The sequence below is a fragment of the Lepisosteus oculatus genome, chromosome 2, assembly GCF_040954835.1.
Source record: "Lepisosteus oculatus isolate fLepOcu1 chromosome 2, fLepOcu1.hap2, whole genome shotgun sequence".
Lineage (NCBI taxonomy): Eukaryota > Metazoa > Chordata > Actinopteri > Semionotiformes > Lepisosteidae > Lepisosteus > Lepisosteus oculatus.
The window spans coordinates 56899541-56920651 of NC_090697.1; the positions used below are offsets into that span (position 1 = coordinate 56899541).

At 37.9% G+C, this 21111-nt stretch overlaps 1 long non-coding RNA gene across 1 annotated transcript in view; it reads right to left on the reverse strand.

The window, feature by feature from the left end:
- Positions 1-365: 365 nt before the first annotated feature.
- Positions 366-21111, reverse strand: part of LOC138223336 (uncharacterized) — a 70659-nt gene continuing 49913 nt past the window's right edge. The window contains exons 2-3 of the long non-coding RNA XR_011181777.1: positions 3120-3267; positions 366-2545 (exon numbers count right to left, since the gene is read on the reverse strand). This is a non-coding gene — a long non-coding RNA (uncharacterized lncRNA). The remainder of the gene's footprint in view (positions 2546-3119; positions 3268-21111) is intronic.

The following is a 21111-nucleotide window of genomic DNA, read 5'->3' on the forward strand; positions in this document are numbered from 1 at the left end:
CTTTAGACTTATACATCACTTGAGAACAAATTCTCATTTACAATGACAACCTAGTCAATACCTATTCATTTGGCTGTGCATTTAGTGGTGTAATCTGAGTAAAGCACCTTACTCGAAAGTCAAAAGTACAATAGCATCACCTCACCTGGGATTTGAACACACAACTCTCTTGTCCAGATGCCTAACCACTAGTCAACACTGCTGCAGGTTTTCAATACACTTAAGACCACTCACCACAATAACATCACAGTTTAAAAAGGTAGAACAGAAAAGTGAACAGTGAATCTTACCATCTTGTAATGAGCTATTCCTTTATTATTTTACTTGTCAAATTACAGTTTAATGAAAGGCACAAGAGGGGGAAACTTGAATCCTGCCTACGTTCTTGGTTAAAACTTAAGGGAAGACTAGCAGAAACTACACAGTGCCTCTAATGAGTAATTTGTACATCGATTATTCATATCATTTTATTTAAGCCTCTATATGATATCTTAATACAAAGGAAACATTTTCAAAAATCAGTTAAGGTAAAGTTAAGTATAAAATACACAATGGACATTTTTGGTATTTTGTGATGTGCAAATGAGGTTTGTAAGTCTAAGTAAGGAGTGTCCAAATCCTGGACTTGGAGGGATGGTCCATCTACAGTACTTGTTTTGTAGAAAGTCTGAAGAAGCAAGCTAGAAGAGCTGGGAAAAGCTGTTTGGACCAATCAAACTTGTAAGGAGCTGATTCATCTTATTATAAGATCAGCTGCACTGAAAGCCTGCAGACACTCCAAAAGTCCAAGATCAGGATTGAATATCCTTACATTAAATCTTTAAAAAGAAAAAGATAACCCACCACTGAAGGGGGCTTCATTTACTAAAAGGGAGTTACAGTACATGTTTAATCATGTGGACATCTTGGACATTATTTACTGTATCAAAATCTGTGGCCTTGACCACAATATTTTGTAAAACTAACCTGATACATTAAGCTCACAGAAAATAAATTCAATATTGAATTTTAAACTTTTAAGCTAGAGTAGTCATTTGACCAAGTTTTGCGTTAGCAAGAAACTCAAAGCTAGTGAGAAAAACCACGTTCTGTGTACGAGTGTCAGTGTGTAGGTTCAAAGTTATGTGCCCTGATGATGAGCAATACTAAATGGCATACTGCTTCAAAAATGGAAGACTGCATTGCAGCTAACCTCTATACCATTCACGATTTTCAATGAATCAGTGAGATCTCCAGAGTCTGCACAAAATATATAAGCTACTTCTTAGTGCTGAAATCACTGCTAAACCTGCCCTGAAGTGTAGCAATCATCCCATGATGAGAGGGCAGAGTGCAAGAGATCTGGTTTGGTATTGGCAGGCCAGTAATTAATGACTGGGGTCAGTAGTACTATGCTGGAGTTGTTCAGTAAATCCTGAATGATGTGATTTTCTGACTTTAAATCTTCACTCTAGACAGGTTAAGTACTGCTCTGTGGAGCAATGAGTGAGACAAAGGTTAAAGAGGTTTGGATGTTTTAGCAAAGGTAATATCAGAGGTCTTTCGTCTGAAGTTTGAGGCTTTGAGTGAAGATGACCATACTTTAGTAAATTATACAGCACTTTCTCCAATGTTGCTACAGCTTTGAAAGCATATACCTTTAACATTTTCTTTTAATAGCCTAAATACAAATTTTCTCTCAATAAAAAGTAACAGTCTTGCTCTCTGATTCTATCATCTTTTCTGGTGCATTGTAGTTTTGGTACATGGAGGCATTATGTACTGGCCTGGTGTTCCATTGCTTCTTTTTCAAACAAATGCTTTGAGAAATGTCCCATCTATTTATAATGATTATTACATCCCACATTTTAACTCTTTCTTTGTCAGAACTTGTTTCACGAAGAGCCACGATTAAAAATCACCTTGTAATTTGCAATTAAAGGCAGTATACTGTAAATTTAATAATTTAATAAGGACCAGTTTTCTGAAATTTATAAACAAATAACCAAAGCAGCAGAAATCAATAAAACATGTAATTTTACTTTTAAGTAAAGAAAGATAAAATAATGTTGTTCCATCCATCCATTTTCTAACAGGTTCTTCCAATTCAAGGTCACAGGTGGAGCCGAAGCCTATCCTAGCAAGCAATATATGCAAGGTATATACATCTTGGGTGGATGGGACACCTGTCCAAGTCATTTTATCTTTTTTAGAAAAAAATAAATGAAAGCTTTCTTCAAAACAATAAGTGACTGCATTTGATCTAAGAATGATATCAGCAAATTTCAAATATAAAAGTTTTGAGTAGTTTCTTACTAAAGTAAGTACACCAAATAACATTTTGTTTTACAACATACTGGGGAAAATAAATGTAGCATGCTACTGGGAAATACTTCCAGAAAACATGAAGCATCTGTTTTCCCTTCACAAAATCAGAAGCGTATTTCACAGATTCCACTGGGATTTGTTGACGCTAAATAATAAATTCCTCAATGGAATACCACTAGGGCTTGTGCCTCCTGGATGTACATGGTGTTCACACTTGTAGTTTCTTTTAGTGTTGTACCTTTAGAAAAAGAAGAGCAACATGATCAAGACATAACACAAACAAATCATTATACATTTTTCACTTTATAGGAGTTAAGAATAGGAGAAAAATAAAGTAGCTTAATTTAGCTTAACCAGTTATGTAGGATTTCTACTGGATCATATACAAATGTATTTTAAATTAATCACAAAACATACATAGCAGATGTTCAAAGTCATTAAGATGAGCTCAACATGGATAGTGAACAATGTGCATGAATTTCAATCATTCACTCTACTGATGTACTGTACATTGTTCACCACCGCTGTTTTTGAAATTCATGATTAATTCAGAAGAATTCAGGTTTGCAGTAATTGTTAACTTAATTTTTCAGCACCTTGAAACCTTTTGTTATTAAGCTTTGTCTCTAAGGCTATTAGATATATCCTAAATAATATATGTACGTATGTCTTTTTAAATGTGTATGATAATTTGTCTTCAATAACTTACCCCCTTGTCAATAAACAATACTTTAAGAAACAGGTTTTAAAATTACTAAATGTGACTAATGAATACAAGCTAACAGGTACTTCTATCATGATGTAGCTCTTACCTCCTATATTGCTCTTGAAGAGCTTGTGTACACCCCAATGGAAGGCAACACTTCAGTAGATGACAGTACATACAGTTTCCTGCTACGTATTCCCATCTCTTCTTTTTCCCCTCCCTTAGCACTGTAAATCCACAGCAGCTGCCGCTTCCTTTGGAAAGGAATTACCTAGATTAGTACAACAAAAATACAACTGCCAGGCAAATGTCACAAAGACCTACCATGTCTGGGAGAGTTCCCCGGGGTAGAAGCAGGGCTAAATCCTTACACAAGGCAGAAGTAGGAGTTCAGCTTCTGAAAGTGATACAGTGAACTTCACCACACCTGCTGCTAATTATCACTTCAGCACACAGACTGCGCACAGTGGAGGGTGGCTCTGAAGAAGAGCTCAGAGAATCTGGTACTTCCCATGAAAAATGTCCTCAATCAAGCCAGTGAATGTCTTATTTCCATTTTGCATGAAAAGGGTATTTAACCCAAATTGCTTTTTAATATACCCGGTTATCACCATTGCACAGCATATTATTTTTACAATAAAAGACAAACATACTGCATATATGACACACAGACCAAATTTGCTCACCTGTAATGCTTATCAGTTTGAATGCATTCAAAGGTGATTTGTGACTGATGAGTAAAAACATTCTTAGTGGGTTTTATTTGGGTCACAGTAGAAGGCTGGTTCCTGAGTGAGTGGAATGAGAGCATTATCAGAAAGTGGTTAATAATAATAACAATAATAATAATAATAATAATAATAATTAGAAACGCCATGGGATTTTTAATGACCACCGAGTCAGGACCTCAGTTTTACATCTCAGTTAACGTTGAGAGTAAGACAACAGTATGTTATTAGAGCAGGCCAGTTTCATGTCAATAATTCAAAGGCAATAAACCATCTTTTCTATAAGTGGGGTCAAGAAAGGTCATTGGAGATTGCATGATGCTTCTTATTTATTCTATTTAAAACACCTTGTGGTTTGACTAGATAAACATACATATATGTTTAACAGCAGTTCAGAGATCACTGCCTCAAATCTAAACTATGCCACTAGCTGATCTTGAGTATTTCAATTTAAGCTTACAGACGGCCAACCTCCACTAGGAGCTGGATTTTTACTTAGTCAGTGTTATGCCTGGTTTGCCTCAAAATCTTTCAACAAACTCAAAAGGGATTTTAATGCTATCAGAATGAGCTGTGTCTGTCCTACCTCTATTTCCTCTACTCTGACACTGTAATATAAAAAAAACAGATTACTGAACAGCCCATATCTGTGAGGTGCAATTGTTGGTTGAATGAGGTGATAAGAAATTAAGGCTTCCAAATTTGGAAGGCATCGACAGAAATGTCGACTGAGATTCTGAAGAGAAGAAAAATGAGAAACACACCACTTTTATATCTATGTGCAAATTTAATAAATACATTTTACTTTCTTTAAAACAGACATTTTAACTTATTCAGCTTTGTGCTTGTCATTTTTATTTTCTTTTTTTGTATTTGTCTCTTTAGGAGTCCCAATCCTTAGAACAGTTGTTGTTCTTAGGTTTCCCTAGTGCTAGCTGCACCTTAAATTTGGTGGTGACAAGCTGTTTATTTATTATGCTATGAAGTGTTTCATGCTCTATACAATAATAATAATAATAGAAAATAAATATATGATAGGCAAGGTACAACAAAATTGGCAAAAGTACATAAAGGAGCGTACAGTATACTGTAGACCAAAGATGTCTATAGTAGAAAGAGTATTTTAGAGTCTTGGGATACCGTGGTGGTTGGATCACATTTAGCCCACTGTGTTCCGTTCAGGATGATCTTAAAAAACAGGATTCCAAAACGGTTTACATCAGAATGACCAGCCTTATTCTTCAGTTGCATGGTATGAAAGTTGTCGAAAAACCTAAGATTAAGTCTTTTATAGACCTATAGACAGGATAAAAAGAGAAAGTATGCTTAGAGAGGCTGATGAAAATAAATAGATCTGATATATTGAAACTTTTTTATATCAATACTGACACTGCTCTCGAATCATTTAATAATCTTATAAACTGTATGTTGTCTTAGGAACTGTGTAACATATACAAAAGATCAAATAGAAAAAAAAAACTTGAGTAATCATCTGGAAAAAAGAATGTGATACAGAATTTCTTGAAACTGGTATTAATTAACCATTAAATAACCATTTAATCTCTGTTTAATGATCAGGTTTTGTCTTTACAGAATAAGTTCTAATGGTGAGCAGCATTTCAAACTGCCAAAGAATTTATGATTTTTTAAAAACGTACAATATTTTAAAGAGGATTCTGTATGTAAAAATCTCACTTATGTCATTCTTCTATATTAAAATAGATTAAAATAATACTTCATTGGAACGGTGTTAAATGCTTTTTCTTAAACTAAAGAATCAGTAGAAAGATTTAATGCTACAGAGAGTTATACATCTCTTAACCATTCAAAGAACATATTCTAGGGCAGCAAAATGCTTTTTTCCCCATGCATGAAATTTTTATGAAAGCAAATACAGTACACGTATTCTCCTAAGGGTAAAGGGTTAAACACAGAGAACATGCAGTGTCTACTGAATAATGGAAGAGAGATAATTTGTGGCAGGTCTCAAGAGAAAGCCCTGTTGCTTTCATCTCAACAGCCAGAACAAACTCAGAGACTCGAGCGTTCAGGAGTTGTAGGCTGTGTGGAGCTATAGCTCCTGTGATTGGATGTGGCAGCACTACACATACTGTATCCCTATGCATGTATCATGTGCAGTCATGTTAAAATTTTGCAGCACAAGCAACTGGAACTGCTCAGTAACTGCATTTTCACATAACTAGATCCATTCTGTCATTTTTTCACTGTGACCCAGTGTGTTAACGTCAAACCACATAACAATTGTCTCAACAGATGTATTTTAGGCACCTTGATAGACTATAGAGTTTCATATTCCCTTATCTTATTTTATCTAAACAAATTGATTAAAGAACAAATCATTTCTGAATTCCAAATGGCAAAATATCAAGTTTCAGGTTCAGGGTACAGACCACTGTCTGGTAAGACACTGCATGGCTCAGAGCTAGGAGGTTCCTGGACAGGGGAAAGAAAGGTCACAGTCAAGTCCAGACAGGCAGAGCTGCTCATGCCACAAAAAGAACATTAAGAAGACAATAAAAAATGGTTACTAACACATGGCAGTCATTTGGGTCATCTTAAGTATTTAATGGTATTTCCAATGTTGAAACCAAGAGATTCGAACCTGAAGTGTCTGTTCGTCAAGCCAAGCTTTATTGTATGCATACAAAGAACCACAATAAGGACCATAATAGTTATAGTAACAATAGCAGTTCAAAGGGGATATGGCTCTACACAGCTTATATATACTTTTCTCCACACCTTCCCCCTTCTCTTTGAAACTCCAGGACTCAGAAAGCACTTAAAACATTCCTTTCTTATCAGGAGTTTAGTATAAACTTTCTTCATTAGGGAGCTTAGTACAGGGAGAGAGAAGCATCTGTGCTAAAGCAAGCGTGAAGGTTAAAGTGTAGCATGTGCATTCAGCACAAGCTCACAGCTCCTACCACTATATGGGTACAGAGTAACATACAGATTCTCCAAGCAGGCTCCATCATCAATTAGATCTCTTTTTGAAATATCTTGTGGAATCAACTTTAACAACTCAGCTGCACAGTTTGTTCATGAAACCCATGACCCTCTGTGTATATAACTGGCTCCTGTTTTCAGCTGAGCCCCTGATTTTTAGTTGCCTAATGGAAAGAATGAAAAATCACACAGGAGATTGAAATGGCCTATCATGGCTGTAAAGCAGATTGTAGGATTGTGCAATAAAAAGGATGCTGACTGAAGTTTAAGAAATGCCATGTGATTGATCCACATCACTATGTCTGGTTTCCAGCTATTATAAGGGAGGAAAAATCAGGTACAGGTAGGCATGATGAATCTGGTCATATATCATTGTCCAGTAATCTGGACAAGTAATCTGCAAAGGTTATAAAAGTTGACCTAAATTCTTCTCCATCTTAAAAGAAATCCTGCCCAATTTGCTGTTCAAACTGTCTAGTCCACTGCGAAAATTGTTTGTGACTGTCCTTCACTGTACAATTCTCGCTTCATTTGTTAAATCATTGTGAAATACTTTGAGACATTCTCTTATAAGAAAGAGGCCTATGTCTGATTTATGCTTTGTCTGAAATTACTGACCCCTTCAAACCAGGCAGGCCTCCTACAAACTCATTACTCTTCAGTAGCTTGGAAACCGATGAAATGAGCATCACCACAATGTGTGAATCCTTCAGTGTTCTACAACAATCCAACTGTCAAAGATGCAACCATTCCAGTTTGTTTGCTTATTTCAGGGAATGTGTAAAATTAAATAAATAAATTCATTGCACTGGAGCGTTGCCTGGCGGTCTATTGAATAAAACATACATCATACAAATATTTGCTTTTAAGCAGTTTGCTGCATAAACATCTTTGTATACCAGACAGAAATGGCAGCTAAGCAATCTTCTTTCTGTTTGAAGGACAGGCTTTTACTATGTAACAAATCACCTAAATTTGCACAGATCAGTTATACTGCACCTTAATAAAAAGAAAAAAAGGTTTTAAATGAGAGGAGGCCATGCAATCCATCTAGGTTGTTAGGTACTTAGGAGCTGGTTTAAACAAGGTTCATTTGAATCTGTTTCTTCAAAGTTATCTTTCAGTTTAAGCTTTAACAACATGGATGTGTAACTTGTTCTATACTCCCATGACACTTTGAGTAAAGAGGTGTGTCCTGGTTTCAGTTTTAGACACTTTTACATTGCTTTTACTTGTGTCCAATGCTCCCTCTAAATTTTAATGGCCTGTGTGGGCAAAAATTTCAAATTGTGCAAATTTTTTCCCCAGTGACAAAAACGTATGCACACTAATTTGAGTGTATGTAAAATTGTAAGCCTGAATTGTTTTATGTTAATATAGTCATTCTCAGCGTAGAGATCCAAAAGACCGGGACAGCGATTGAACCAGCCCAGTCATAGAGACTGAGTGTGGAGCGAGCATGAGCAGTGAGGTACAGTACAAGACTACAAGAGCATAGATATCAATTATCGAGTAGCAATAATAATGCACACAGCCAGTCTCATATGGTCAATTTAGCACTTTTCAATTGACAACTGTGTTTGTTTTATTATTATCATATTTTTTTTAATTACATTTTTTGGGGCGCAGTTCAATTTCCTATGTGCACTAATTTCATAACCTGTGTACGCGCGCAGATGCACACTGCTTAGAGGGAACATTGTTTGTGTTCTAGGTTCACTGTTTATTCTGAAGAAGTCCACTGGGTTGGTGCGTCAGTGTCTTTGCAGCTGACCAGGTGCTCTCGCTGTCTGCAGATGAGGTGCTAAAAGTGAACACACGCAAGGCTGCAGGACCTGACGACATACCCAGTCGCGTCCTCAGAGCCTGCGCCAATCAACTTGCGGGTGTATTCACAGACATTTTCAACATGTCTCTGGCCCAAGCTGTAGTCCCCACCTGCTTCAAGACAACCACCATCATCCCAATACTGAAGAAAACCACAGTGACATGCCTTAATGACTACAGCCCAGTGGCATTAACCCCTGTTGATGTATGATTTTGCACAACTGATGTTGTTTTGCACATCACCTGTTACCTGTTGTTGTTTTGCACATTGCCTGTTGTCTCTGTCTTTCTTTTCATATAAATTTTGTATTGTTGTTGTTTTTTCATACTGTTTACCATCTGAGAGCTAGCTAAATAGCATTTTGTTATGCCATATACCTGTATATGAGTATAATGACAATAATTTTGACATATTCCTACTTCTGTTCAATGGTAAACAGTTTGTTTCCTGTAGTCTGTCAGTGTAGGACATTCCCCTTAACCTAAGAAAGCATCTATTCGCTTTTCTTTGAACTGATTCCAGAGCAGCAAAATCTAGTATTATCACATTGTGGCCTGAATTGTACACAGTGTCTAAATGAGGTCTTACTAGTAAATTGTAAAAATTCTAACATCACCTGATTTAAATTCACAGCTTTTGGCTACAGGACCTTACAAAACAATTCACCCTCTTTCAATGGTGTCCTGTTTTTTGAATGACAATTGAAATTAAGATCACTTTATTGGCCATACACAATTTTTTTGTATTAGGAATTTGTCTTTTCGCATACTCCAACTTGCTCTTCATGAGACACACAGAAAGGGAGAGAAGGAGAAGCTTGGGGTCAGAGCGCAGGGTCAGCCATTTATACAGCACCCCTGGAGCAGTTGGAGTTAAGGGCCTTGCTCAGGGGCCCAACGGAGTAGGAGTCCTCTGCTGGCCGTGGGATACGAACTGGCAACCTTCCTGCCACAGATCCTTAGCCACAGAGCCAGCGCACCACCTCACAACTTAAATTATCTTCTTTGAACTCTAACTACACTTGTTCAAATGTCCCCTCTATAAACAACCGAGCAGGTAAGATGCTTACCGGCTCCCCCAAAAAAGTCACACTTCAAATGTTCCCACAGGCTTGCTAGTCCATCTGTTGCTTCCTTGTTTCCTTCTCCGCTTGGTAAAGTCCATAAAAGAGGCTCTGCTGTCTTCTCTGAAAGCAAAAGATGATAGCCAACTGGTAGCCTCTGCTGCCTGGTTTTTAATCATCACCCAACCAATTATCTTATTCCAGCTGTTCTAGTGCCTGAGGATTAGGGTTGCCAACACTCCCTTATTAGCTGGTACAGCCCATATTTCAGCCAATAATCATTTGTCCCTTAAGGGCTTACTATTTGTTCCATATTTTCCTGTGTTTTGAAAAACACTAACAGCCATACCAAGTTATCAGCATAATGTAAAGTTTATACCAGAGCCATAGTGACTCATTGTGCCAAATCTTATCCTGGTTTCCATAGCTTTAAGCAGATTAGAGAGTTTGTCACTCCCTGGACACTGGTTCTTCACAGGGATTGCCTCCCAATGGCCCTGGTGCACATTTTTACAGCTGGGTGGACTAGAGCTACCAGGGTAAATTACCTTGCTCAAAGCAGTGTCTGCAGTGGGAGCATGAGCCCACAACATATCAGTTATGAGTCTAAAGGCTTGTCCACAACACGTTTGCCACCCCAACTCCATCACAAAAATAATGCAAGTGATTCTTCGCACTGTTAAAACAAGATAGAATTAATGTGTGAAACCTAATATTACTTGCTAACAAGGTTTCTTTTTCTAGGAAACAAAACTATGTCACACCTAATTCAGCTAACCTTAGCCAGTGTGAATGGATCAATACCCTAGCAGTTCACTTCACAGGTTAATTCATCAGTGGTTGGAGACAAACGTGATAAAGCCTAAAAAGCCTAAAAAAGAAATTTAAGTAATTACTGCTGGCTAGTGTAATATAGTTGGATATAAACAAGACTTGCTGTATTAATTAATAATTAATAACCTTAATGGTGTTAATCCAAGGAATGATCAGTAAAGAAATACTGTATGTTCAATGGTTATATCAATAACGTGAACAGCACAGTTGGTATAGTAGTTAACACTGCTGCCTCCAAGCTCTGGGACCCTGGGCTCAATTCTTGACCTGTGGCCTCCTCTGTGAGGAGTTTGTATGTTCTCCCTGTGTTCATGTGGGTTTCCTCTGGGTGCTCTGGTTTTCTCCCAAAGTCCAACAATGTACTGGTAGGTTAATTGGCATCTGGAAAAATTGGCCATGGTGTGAGTGTGTGTGCCTGCAATGGACTGGAGTCTCCTCTTGGGTAATGTACTGTATACCCCACATTGTGCTCAATGCTTGCTCCAGGTCCCCCACGACCCTAAATGTGAGGAAGAGGTTATAAAATGGATGGATGTTATATCTATTATTTACAGGTGACAAAATCATAGCTGTAAACAGCATGAGTTTAAAATTAGTAGCACATAAACACTGCTACTGAAGCATCTGAGTACCCCCACATACCCCCTCCTCTTACTGAAGATGGCAGGTCATTTCCCACAACCTTCTGGGGAATGTGGTTAAGCCAAAAAAAATCCACCTACGACTCTCTTATAATACCTTCAAATTGTTTGCCTTCCTATTGCTTTCCTATATTATGTAGAAGATGTAAATTATGTATGCCCTTCAGTATGCCCATCAATGAAGCTACCACGGGACTAGAAAAGGGTACATTCGAGCTTGGCAGAGTAGAGTGCCTTTCTGATCCCAATTCCAGACAAGCTGCTGATGGACCAACAAATCATCTGTGTTTGTATCACATCACAGAGATAGCAAATTAACCCAGATTAGAAAAAAAGTAATGTGTCTGTGAATTGGAGCCAGCCATCTGTTTGCATCTCTTCAAAAGCATTAGTTGGCAGACTGTGTCCTCTGTGAGAGGTACATATCGCTTGGGAAATGGCATTAAGTCTGTTGGGTAGGGGGAGCTGATGAGCCCTTCAGCAGAGCAGAGGAGATCCAAATTGTAAACATTAAAATGTATCCAGTAGAATTAAAGAATCTCACCAACCTTAATAATACCCATCTTGACTTTATGGCAACCATCTGCTGCTTCAGCTTTTAACTAATCATGTCTTTAGTCTTTTTGGAAAATAAGACCATATGAAAGATTGTTATAAATTGTTAGTTTGTATGCTGAGCTCATCCAGGCATTTATTTAAATAAACCAGGGCAAAAGCTTAAATAACTAATCTGGGTAGGTTGACTCCCACGGCCCTCCCTCCCACAACGCCCCCTTAGTTTCTACTTGTGTTGTGTGTTGCAAATCCATTGATTTAGAGGAAATCCATTGAATTAACTTTGCTAACTCTCTGTTCATAATTCTTTCTATTCAAAATTAAAGAGATTCACTCCTTTTGCTCATTCAGTGTAGGACATTTCTTTAAGCTCAGGAATATACCTGTGATGTAATATAGAACCTACTCAGTAACAGCTCCCATTATTTTTCTTTAAAATATTAAAAAAGGTATGTAGCTTGCCTCTTAATTCTAACCTGACATGTGTTTTCCTGCACTTTTTAAGGTACACCTCCAAACACCTGAGGCACACAGCCCACTAAACCCATTATACCAAAACATAGTTTCTTCCCCGTAGGCAGTATGGGAGTCTGGGGAGTGACATAAACATAACAATTCTAGATTTCTCTCTGAGACCTGGTACACATCAGAGTCTCTCAACGTAGTGGAGTTGCTCTTTTTGAGTGCAGACTAAACTCTGATTTAGACACTGCAAGTTCAAGCTCAGGTTATGTCGCTTAATGACTGTGACCAGAATACTCTTGATAAAACAGCCACTCAGATGTGCAGTGACATCAGTAAGGAAGATGCCATTCCTTCAGCCCACATCAACTCTCCCTTTGAAGTCTGTGGCATGTCCCCCCCCAAAAAATGGGTTCTTATATCTGAGGACCATGACAGCTCATTTTCATTCTCTCCCTTGAGTACAGGAGTCATTGCTGTGAGCTGAGATGTAAAAAGATACAACTGGAGTTTCCAAAATTGAGAAGGTATAGAATGGAAAACACTATTTTAAAAAATGATGTAACGCAGGAAAATTCCTAAATGATATGAGTCTATTTACTTCCTTTTCTTCCTTTTTCATGCTTGGTCTGTAAATTTTACCATGAAAAGTGACTGATTGTCTTGAAGCAGATGGTAAAATGGTATTGAGTTCTTTCAAATTTCCTTCAAGTACTTGGCTATAAAGGGACATTTATTTTCACTGTCACACTCAAGGCCCAAGGCTGCCGTTTCAAATTCAGGTATGACTTTCCTGGCCTTAGAGCTGTCAGCAAGGGTTCTCTTTATTTATATTTCACTCAGAAATATAAATTAAAGCTATGGTGAAAGCCCTAGTTCAAGAGCATTTTGTTTGCACTTCTGGGCAGCACCAGTATTGAACCCTCTTGGAGTAGTAAAGGCCACTCATACGAGTGATGTGAATAATTTATTATTATTCAAACTGAAGCAAATACTGGTCCCTAAAGGACAGTGAAAATCAGAGACTGAAACCAAGGAAACATGACTCATGATTAAGGTAAGAAATCTACAGTATCTACTGTATACATCTACTGTATCTACTTACTGTGTACTTGTGCAATTCACAAAAACATAACCTTAGACAATGCAGACAGAAGCTGATAGAAACTTTTTTTTTCACTCTATATCTTTTAATTTTCAAAAGGATTTTGTCATTCTTCCTGTTACGTACAATGGGACTTAACTCTGTATAATACCAAAAGTAGCCAGCTCTTTATTATTTTTGCCTCTTCATTATCATCCAGAAATTCGGCAAAACATTCTAATAAGTCAATCCACACATAACTTTCATGTACTTATGCAATTTTTATCTTAATTGTTTATAACAAGCAATAATCTTGTATTATCAATAAAATTTATTGTGAACATTCTAGTGAGCTTTTTATTAAAGAGGTAGTGTTATAATTACTCTTATTATTATAGCTATGGCATGCTGAATTGGATACTTCAATAACATGAAGATAATGGTATTAAAATAATTAAATATGTGAACCGAAATTAAACTTATCTTAGGCATGTAAGCATACACAGAAATATCAAGATGTATGCACACATAGATATTGTGATATACCCTGGAGCATGGTACCATAACAGGATGTTTGAATAGGTAGGTGACAGGGAAACAGATGCACAAAACACAACCATAATGTCAAAACAGCTCAGCTAAGTTTATACAGTAATGTACTGTAGATTACTGTGTGCAGCACTTGCTCAATAAGGAATAGAAGAGAAAAAGGAAAGCAGTAATAGTGTCCCTGCTTTCACATTGCTCTGTTCTATGTTATGCGAAGGTATGCAGTTTCTTTATATAGATTTAAGACTACAGAATGAAGAAAACCTGTGGCAATGTGAGAAGCAACACAACATTTTTCTATACTGTTTTTCATGACAATCACCAATACCAATTCTCCTAGCCCAATTATCCATAGAATTAGCAGTTCCTTGATCACAGAAATATGAGATTCACACAATACTAGGATTACAATGACATGGCTTCAAGGCGACACTGACTAGATCATATCATTTTCCACATTTTGTTTAAACGTGAAACCAATAGAAGGTATTTGGCTCCAATAGAAGATAAATAGGGCAAACTTACCAATACTTTCAACAGATGACAAAACAGGTCTCAAAAACTACCAAACAACTTAATCTACACCTCTGTGACCCAGTCAGAACAAAAAAATGTACATTGTGAACTTCACAAAGCTGATATCTATGGTAGATAGCTGGCATTTGGAAACCACTTGTAATCAAGCCCAATGTGCACCAATGTACTGGTGTTATGAGCACAAAACCTGGACTTCTGAGCAGTGAAGGAAAGTAATATGATCGAATGAGCCATCTTTTACTCTTTTTCCTGCATCTGAATGGGTTTATGTTTGGAAGTCTTCAACTCACACTGCCTGTTAACTGTTAAACATGGTGTGGAATCTGTCATTTGAACTTGAACTTGAACTTGAACTTTATTGCCATATGTAACCGGTACTGGTACAATGGAATTCTTACTTACAGAAAGTCTCTTGATTGTAAAACAAGTGTAAAAAACAAAACAAAGTGCAAACAGTGCATCAAGACAATGTACAAACAAACAATAGACAATGTGCAAGTAAACATGTAGACAGTTTGAATGTAAACAATACAGACTTGTAAACAATGACTGGAGATGTGCAATAGATAAGAAATCATAAAGAGGTAGATGGTGATGGTGTAGGTGTGGTCCGAGGGGGATGGCTAAATGTGTTCGCCAGTCTCACTGCTTGAGGATAGAAGCTATTGAAGAATCTAGTGGTAAGTGTCCGTATGCTCTCATATCTCTTGCCTGAGGGCAGTGGGGTGAAGAGCTCATGTCCGGGGTGGTGACTATCCTCTGTGATGGCCAGAATTCTACCACGGCAGCGGTCCTCATAGAGCTGTTTAATCTCATCGAGACCGCAGCCGATGATCTTCTGGGCCATATTGACCATTCTCTGCAGTGCCTTTCTTTCTCGCGAAGAGGTGTTGCCATACCACACGGTGATCCCGTTGGTGAGGACGCTCTCGATGGTGCAGCGGTAGAAGTTCACCAACTCATTTATTGGCATCCCCCATCGCTTGAGGCACCTCAGGAAATAAAGGCGCTGCTGAGCCTTCTTCATGATGAGTCAGTGTTCACAGTCCTGGTCTTTAGAGATGTGAATTCTGAGTGGGCTGTGAGTGTACGGCCTGTGTCTCCGAAAGTCCACTATTAGCTCTTTTTCTTTTTCTTTATGTTCAAGTCCAGGTTATTGCTATGACACCACCTAAGCAGCTGTACAACTTCATCCCTGTAAGTGGATTCGTCATCATCACTGATCAGTCCTATTATAGTGGTGTCATCGGCAAACTCAATGATGCGGTTGTTGCTGTGTCTTGCTGTGCAGTCGTGAGTAAATAGGGAGTACAACCTTGGACTCAGACAGCAGCCTTGTGGGATTCCAGTGCTCAGGGTGAGTGGTGTTGATGTTTTATTGCCTATCCGCACCACCTGTGGTCTCTCGATAAGAAAGTCCAGCAGCCAGTTGCAGACAGAGTTGCACAGACCTAATCCCCTGAGCTTTGTCACCAGTTGACTGGGTATGATGGAACTGAATGCTGAACTTTAGTCTACAAACAGCATTCTCACATACGAGTTCTTAGTGTCCAGGTGTTTCAAGGCTGTATGCAGAGCCAGGGAGACAGCATCATCCACTGATCTGTTGTTCTGGTAGGCGAACTGCAAGGGGTCCAGGGACTCTGTGATGGAGGAGATGATGTGTGACAACACCAGCTTCTCCAGGCATTTCATCACCACAGATGTTAATGCTACTGGGCGGTAATCATTCAGGCATGTCACTTTTGTCTTTTTGGGGGTTGGAACAATAGTGTTTTTTTTAAAGCAGGTGGGGACCATGGACTCTGACAGGGAGGATTTAAAGATGTCTGTAAACACTGTGGTCAGCTGGGCTGCACATGTCCTCAGGACGTGAGGTGGTATCCCATCAGGCCCTGCAGCCTTACGGATTTTCACCCTGCTCAGAGTCTTCTGCACGTCCTGCTCTGAGAGTTTCAGAACAAACTCTTGGGGTCTTCTCAGCATTGCCCGTGTTCAGAGCATCAAAGCGGGCATAGAAGTGGTTCAGCTCGTCAGGCAGGGATGCGTTGTTCGTGTCAATCTCCTGGCTGCAGCCCTTGTAGCCTGTGATTGACTGTAATCCCTGCCACAGCCTCCGGGTGTCAGAGCTCTGCGTTTCAAGCCGCACTCTGTAGCTCCGTTTGGCGCGTTTTATGGCTTCTTCTAATGCATACCGTGATTTCTTGTACAGCTCTTTGTACAAGAGCAATAGGGTAATGGGAAATGTAACAAAACAAGCTACAATGAGGGAGAAATGGGTCCTGTATTAAAAAAAATGTGATTAAATAGTAAAAGGAAGCAATAGGAATTTAAGCATAGTGTTTTGGAAATAATAAACTTTCCAGAAATATCAAGATCATTGTAATTTCTCAAAGAACCATTGGCTTTTCTTTCAGAATGCTCCAATATCCCACTAGAAACAGTTCAAAACTTGTAGTTGTATTTCAAGAAGGATTGAAGGTGTTTTGAATCCAAAGGGCAAAATCAACTTATTCTTTAATAAATATATTAATACCTAGCTTGTTGTTTCCATTATTTTGTCCAGCCCTTGTATGTTTCAAATATTGTCATAAATCAGTTATTACTGCCTGTGGGGTTTGTTTTGTGCATCAATATACAGTATGTGTCACGGACGTCCAAAGGGACTAACCGTGGGGAGCAGGAGAGCAGAAAAAGGCCCATATGCGTAGCGGCGAGACGGGAAAAAGGCCCGGGCTCATTAGTGCAAAGAGTTCAGGAATGCCGTATAGAAACCTATGCCCTCAGGGAGCAGACGTGGGGCGCCCTGGTGCTAGGCGGGTCTCAGGACATCTGAACAACAATGCTGAGCGAGGACAGAGAGCAAGACCCGGAAATATCTAGCCCAAGGGAAAGAGGGGGACAGGAAGGACAGCAGGCCGGAAACTAGGGACAGGACAGAGAAGGAGCGCCCCCTGGCTGCAGAGGGCGTGACAGTATGTGAGCATCAGATCTGATTTGTGTTGGATTACACCAGATTTCAGATCAGGTAATTTTTGATCTGACACACAAAGTTAAAAATGTTAGTAAATGACTAATATGGAGAAAGAAAAACATCTGGCAACAGCCAATTTTATTGGGTTAGCAATACTGAAATATCATTCTTGTTATTATTAAGTCTTATTAATTGTCAGCTCATTCAAATGGCCAGATTCTGCTCAGAATTCACAAAGTAACCCTCAAAGTAATGTCTTCACACAGTGGTGCCATTCTGTGAATATCTGTTTAAAACACAGATTTGTGTTACAAACAATATGCATTTAGACAAGAAACAAAATTAATAACCAGTACATACATAAAAAAAAAAACATTTACTGGTGTTAAAAGGATAAAGTATATTCAAAATCAATAGGGTAATGGGAAATGTAACAAAACAAGCTACAATGAGGGAGAAATGGGTCCTGTATTAAAAAAATATGATTAAATACTAAAAGGAAGCAATAGGAATTTAAGCATAGTGTTTTGGAAATAATAAACTTTCCAGAAATATCAAGATCATTGTCAGTTGAGAAGGTATACCTTTTCGCTTCTCCGTGAATTCCTTTTTTTAAAAAGAGAGATACAGACTCATGGAACAGATAAATGCACCATTGCGTCATGCTCTGTAAGACAAAGAATACAAAGAAAAGAATACAAAGTCTAGACTACTGTACCCTTTATAATTTAGGGACCAAGAGTTTCGTTTTGAAATTGAGATGCAAATTGATGCCATTGTGAAGCCTATGCTGTCGGGCCACTCCTGGACTCATTGGTAAGTGGGTCTTTGGGCATCCATCTTTCAAAGCTGAGCCTAGAATGGTAGGAGCGTCTGGCTTTTATAGGGAGGGGCTGAAACAGGAGGCAGATGCAAAAATAAACACAAACAAGGAAGAGCCAGAGGACCCTTAAGAGGCAATATGGATATGTTTTTTTTTCTCAAATTCATTCCACAAATTACACAATTCACAAAGGATCACAAATGTCCTTTGGATCAAGTTCCATTCTAGGAACTCATCCCAGAGAACCTAAACCACAGTAAGAGTATACCAGCTACAGGAGATAATACCAACACATGTTCTCACTCCAAACATGAATTACAAAAAATCAGTGACAAAATTTCATTCATTTAACTTCAGCTGTTTCTGTTCTACCTCAAATATAACCATTGATTGGAGAAATAAATGTTTCTAGATTTCTGAAGAGTTATAAGTTACTGCAAAAAATGTAGATGCAGTAAAGATGTGAAACATAACAGCAATCCTTCTGCAAAAAATAAAACAACAAAAAGCAAACAGATTATTAGATTGTATAGAAAAAAATCAAGCAATGTTAAAATTATTCAATGTATTTGAATGTACTCCAGGAGCCTGAAAGAACCTAAGCCTAAGAATTTGATGCAAGTACTGAAATCCTCCAAACAAACTCACAAGGTGACCAAAACAGCCTTGTGGATGTCTTTGGCCTCAGAAAAGTAACACAAACCACAGGAAACAAATGGAAGCAATTGGGAAGTAAATTTAAAAGAAGAGGAGAACAGGTGGCACTTTTTCACACAAAGCACTGGGGGGAATTTGCAACAAGTTTACCGCAATGTTGTTGAAGTTGGTGCCCTGGCTTTAAGAAACAGGTGAATGGGATCCTTAGCTCAAATCACCCATAGTAATCAAACAAGGTAGATGTACTTAATCACTTCAGTAGATTTTCTTATGTACTTATGATCGTTATATTCTATGTTCTCCAAATCTTCTCCCAAATGCTTTGTTTTTCGGTTATTTATTGAGTGTCAGTAACATAGAAATTCTTATTACTCATGCTGTTGTTAGTGTCAGAGAAATCCTTCTCTCATATTCGTACACACACATACTTCCTGCAGCATTTGAGTGTTTTTTATTGCTTCCTTTTAGCATTTAAATCTTAAATAAAAACTGAATATAAATCAATGACTTCTCAGCTTCTTTAACCAATCCATCAGAACTCCTTTGGGATAATGCTTGAAACCCAACAGGTTAATGTTCATCTTGTCATTTGTCTTCTGTCACAAATTGTGATCTAATACCTGTTTCATTTCTTATATTTTAAAATTTGAACTTTTTTCTCTGGGCATGGTTCAGATTCTTCCATTTATTGACAGTGAGTGCTTTCATACAGCTACCTACATTTCTAGGAAATGTGTTTTACACATTTTCATTACATGTTAATCAATATAGAACAAACTAATTAATTAAGAAAATCCATATTACTGCATATTGCAGGGAAAGTGAAGTGGTTATGACCAGAAGGATTTAACCATAATAAGCAATGCCTCAGAAAAAATGTAAAGGCCAATACAGACCTATATTTTGACTGGAGTACATAAAAATATTTTTTTCCATGAGGAAAATATTTAACGTAATAGGGTTGCGGTTCCATTGAAACCTTAAGTAGTCCCATGTGTAGGCACTCTCAATAATGTTTGCAATTTTCAATACATCTATTGAGTCCCCCTGTAGTCTTCCTGGTTCAAGACTTAAGAGGCTCCTTTAACATTTGTTTCTTTAAGACTGGAGTTAACTTTCTTGGAGGGTGTTTCCTGAAGAGCAATGTCTTTTTTTTTGGTAATGTGACTACAAAAATTAGCCACAGAGTACCATAGTGGGTAATTGAAAAATGTGAAGTTGCTCAAATAAAAAAGAATAAGGTCCTGGCACCAGATTGCTATGCAAGCAAATGATAATATCACCCCTGATGTTAGTGAAACACTGAGGACGAGGACATGTTTTTTATCGTTTGGCACTGCTTGATAATAGATTCATGGCTTTGCAGCAAATTGGACATGCAAATATATATTACTAAATATTTATTATTAAAGAACATAAATACACCACACAATGTTTACTATTAAAAAGAGATATTTACAAGTCTGTGAGTTCCAAGGCCTTTTATAGACATTGACCATACTTGTACAGAATTCAATCTCTGTAATTTAAACATTAAACACCTCAACCAGCAAGGAGAAACCTACAGTATGTCTTGTTAAACAGAACTGCCCAGAACTAAATCTTCCTCTCTAAATAGATGCTAACCAAAGAATGTGACCCAATTTCCCTATTCTAGAAAATAAAAAAATCACTAACGAAGCAGTCCCTAGTCTAAGGATTCCACAATATGACAAATCAGAATTTCCCTAAATATGACAGTAGAAGAGTATGACCTTAACCTTAACAGAATCTAAATTCACGTCTGACGGCAGATTCAAGTCAATTCAAGTCTCTTTCATGGTCTGTTTTTTTTCTACTACCTCTGATGTTGATTCCTTCTTTCTTCCCATCATTTCATCCTTTCCGTGCTACCTGTTCCATGGCTTTTATCCCTCCTTGTGACCGAATATTGGCCCATGATCTACAGTATCCCCATGAAGCGCGCCTAATGACCTCACTAGGAAAGGTCCAGTCAATGTCAACTGTTAAGGCAAAAAGTACGGCTGACTTCATTTAACATTGGATTCATTTGACTATCTGTCCCACTCTTTTCTCCTTCTGTATCTTCTGACATGTTTTGCATGCCTCAGGGTCCATGCATAGTTACATAAATACTTAAGATAATTGTATTGTATTGAACCTACAGAATCAGGTAAGTCTGCTGAGATGTACAAACACTTTGATAACCCCGTTAGCTGTAACACTATCTAAATAAGGACATTTAAATGCATTGCAAAATTTACAATACTTTTCACAATATAGCCTAACATTTTGATTTTATTTCACCACATTATTTCAGTAACAACATTGAGGAGACCATATTAACAGCAGAAACTTTTTCATGTCACTTTTTCAAGTTCAGTCTCATACATCTC